General features: G+C 45.8%; 1 non-coding gene across 1 annotated transcript; it reads right to left on the bottom strand.

The window, feature by feature from the left end:
- Positions 1–274: 274 nt before the first annotated feature.
- Positions 275–381, bottom strand: LOC125589395. Its single transcript, XR_007325588.1, has one exon. It is a non-coding gene; the product is annotated as a small nucleolar RNA R71 (small nucleolar RNA).
- Between the last annotated feature and the right edge of the window lie 2504 nt (positions 382–2885).

The following is a 2885-nucleotide window of genomic DNA, read 5'->3' as shown; positions in this document are numbered from 1 at the left end:
CAAGACTGGTCTCATTAATTTGGTGGAGAAAAATCCGTTTCATGGAAACCCGTCTGAGGACCCGATGTATCACTTGGAGCATTTTGAGCGAGTCTGTGACACCAGCAGACATAATGGAGTTCCTCAAGGCGCTTTGAAATGCAGGTTGTTCCCGTTTTCCTTAGCTGATAAAGCTATCAGATGGTTAAAGTCCATCCCTCCAGGATCTCTTACTACATGGGAAGAGACAAGAGCTGCTTTTCTACAGCATTTCTTCACCAAGTCAAGGTCCACATATCTGAGAAGCAGAATTGGAAGCTTTCAGCAGCTTGATTCAGAAAGCTTTCATGAGGCTTGGGAGCGTTTCAAGGAGTACACACAGGACTGCCCTCACCATGGTTACACTGATGTGAGCTTGCTGAACATTTTCTATAATGGAGTTCATGAAGAGAGTCAAGATGCCATGGACACAGCAAGTAATGGTGATTTCATGACCAAGACTGTTGAAGAAGCTTACACCTTGCTGAACAACCTGTCATCCAGCAAAGCAAACCGCAAGTCAAGGTTTGACACCAGCCAGAAGGGTGTTGGTTATGAATCCAAGAAGATAGACGAGCTGAATGCCAAGATTGAGATGCTTCTCAAGAGAGATCAGAAATCTGTGAAATTTGTGGAGGAGCAAGGCTATCGTTCCTCACAAGAAGCTGTTGGTGATGATTCAAGTGATATGCAGGCTGATGTGAACTACATTGGTGGTCAAGGAAACTACAACAGAGGCTACAATCAGAACCTTGGGTGGAATCAAAATCAGCAAAATAATCTGTCTTACCGGAGCAACAATGTGGAGAATCCACAACATCAGTCCTACCCTCAGGCAGGAAACAGGCAGAACCAGAATCAGAACCAGAGTGTGTTCAACCAAGGATTTCAGAACAGAAATCAATATCAGGGGAACAACTCGGGCAACTCAGGATTTCAGCAAAGGCAGCAGTACAACAACTATCAGAATCAAGGAAATGCCTCTTCGTCACAGCCTTCTCAGGATAACGAAATTAAGAAGATGCTGCAAATGGTGCTAGAAGGTCAGAAGAATAGCACTGCAGAGATAAACACCAAGGTGGATAACATGTATGGAGAGCTTAATGGGAAGTTCGAAGCTTTAAACACCCATTTGAAAGTTTTGGAAAAGCAAGTTGCTCAAACCGCCTCCAGCAGCAGAACAGCACCTGGATTTCTACCAGGGAAGTCAGAGACGAATCCAAGGAGTTTGTGAATGCTATAACACTTAGGAGTGGAAAAACGATTGAGGAATCGAAAGAGAAAGAGATCGACCGATCTCAAGAACAGATCGACCGATCTCAAGAACAGATCGACCGATCCAAGGGGAAGGAGATCGACCGATCCGGTCCTTCCGGATCGACCGATCCCGTGTCGACGAGCCAAATTCCTCTGAACCTGAAGAGGTGTATGTGGCGCCTCCTGCTTATGTTCCTAAGGCTCCATACCCATCCAGACCAAGGCAGAAGATCAAAGAACGTGAGTACGAGAAGCTAAAGAACCTTGTTGGGGAGTTACATGTGAGATTGCCATTTGTTGAAGCGGTGAAGATGGTACCTTCTCTTAAAAGGTACATGAAGGAGATTCTTACCGATAAGATGAGCCTAGAGCGGGGTGTGTTGATGCTCAATGAGGAGTGTAGCGCAGTTCTACAAAATGTCATGCCTAAAAAGCGTGAAGATCCCGGAGCATTTGTTCTACCATGCCGCATTGGATCACTTACTTTTGAGAAGAGTCTCTGCGATCTGGGTTCAGGAGTGAGCCTAATGCCTTTCTCTGTCTCTGAGAGGCTAGGCATGACGAACTACAAACCTACAAGGATCTCCTTGGTCCTTGCTGACCGATCAGTGCGAAGACCAGTCGGTGTACTAGAGAACATCCCTGTTGGTGTTGGAAAGGGATACGTGCTTACCGATTTTGTAGTTCTGGAGCTGGAAGAGGAACCTAAAGATCCTCTCATTTTGGGCAGACCGTTTTTAGCTACTGCTGGAGCCATGATTGATGTACAGAATGGGCATATAGACTTACGTCTAGGAGACATGGCGATGAGATACAATGTGGAGAAGGTGCTGAAAAATCCGACTATTGATGGACAGACTTTCTGGGTTGATACATTGACTGAACTGGTGGAGGAAATGGATGAAGAGTTGCACACTGATGATCCTCTACAAGTCGCATTGACCCAAAGGGAGAGTGAGTTCGGGTTCATGAACCAAGAAGTGGTTGGATTTTCTGAGATTTTGGATTCAGCCTCACCGATTGAGAAGCATGTCGCCTATGTCAGCCTTGAAGACTCAGGCACCGATAAAACCGTCAAACCGTCATCCTCCCAACCAGATTGGAGTGAGGAGAATGCTCCAAAGGTGGAACTTAAAGCCCTCCCAGCTGGGCTGAGGTATGCATTCTTGGGACCGAATTCCACATATCCTGTTATTATTTGTGCTAACCTGAATAATGTGGAGACCGCTTTGCTTCTTTCAAAATTGCGAAAGTATAGAAAAGCATTGGGGTACTCTTTGGATGATATTACAGGTATTTCTCCAGATCTTTGCATGCACAAGATTCACTTGGAGGATGAGTCAAAGACGTCCATAGAGCACCAGCGAAGACTGAATCCCAAACTGATGGAAGTTGTGAAAAAGGAGATTCTAAAGCTGTTGAGTGCAGGGGTGATCTACCCAATTTCAGACAGCACTTGGGTGAGCCCGGTTCATGTGGTTCCTAAGAAGGGTGGCATCACTGTCATCACAAATGAGAAGGATGAGCTGATTCCTACCAGAACAGTCACAGGGCATAGGATGTGCATTGACTACAGGAAGCTAAACTCAGCCACAAGGAAGGACCACTTC

Source organism: Brassica napus, chromosome C6, assembly GCF_020379485.1.
Source record: "Brassica napus cultivar Da-Ae chromosome C6, Da-Ae, whole genome shotgun sequence".
Taxonomy (NCBI): domain Eukaryota; kingdom Viridiplantae; phylum Streptophyta; class Magnoliopsida; order Brassicales; family Brassicaceae; genus Brassica; species Brassica napus.
This window is presented reverse-complemented; position numbering and strand designations above follow the sequence as displayed.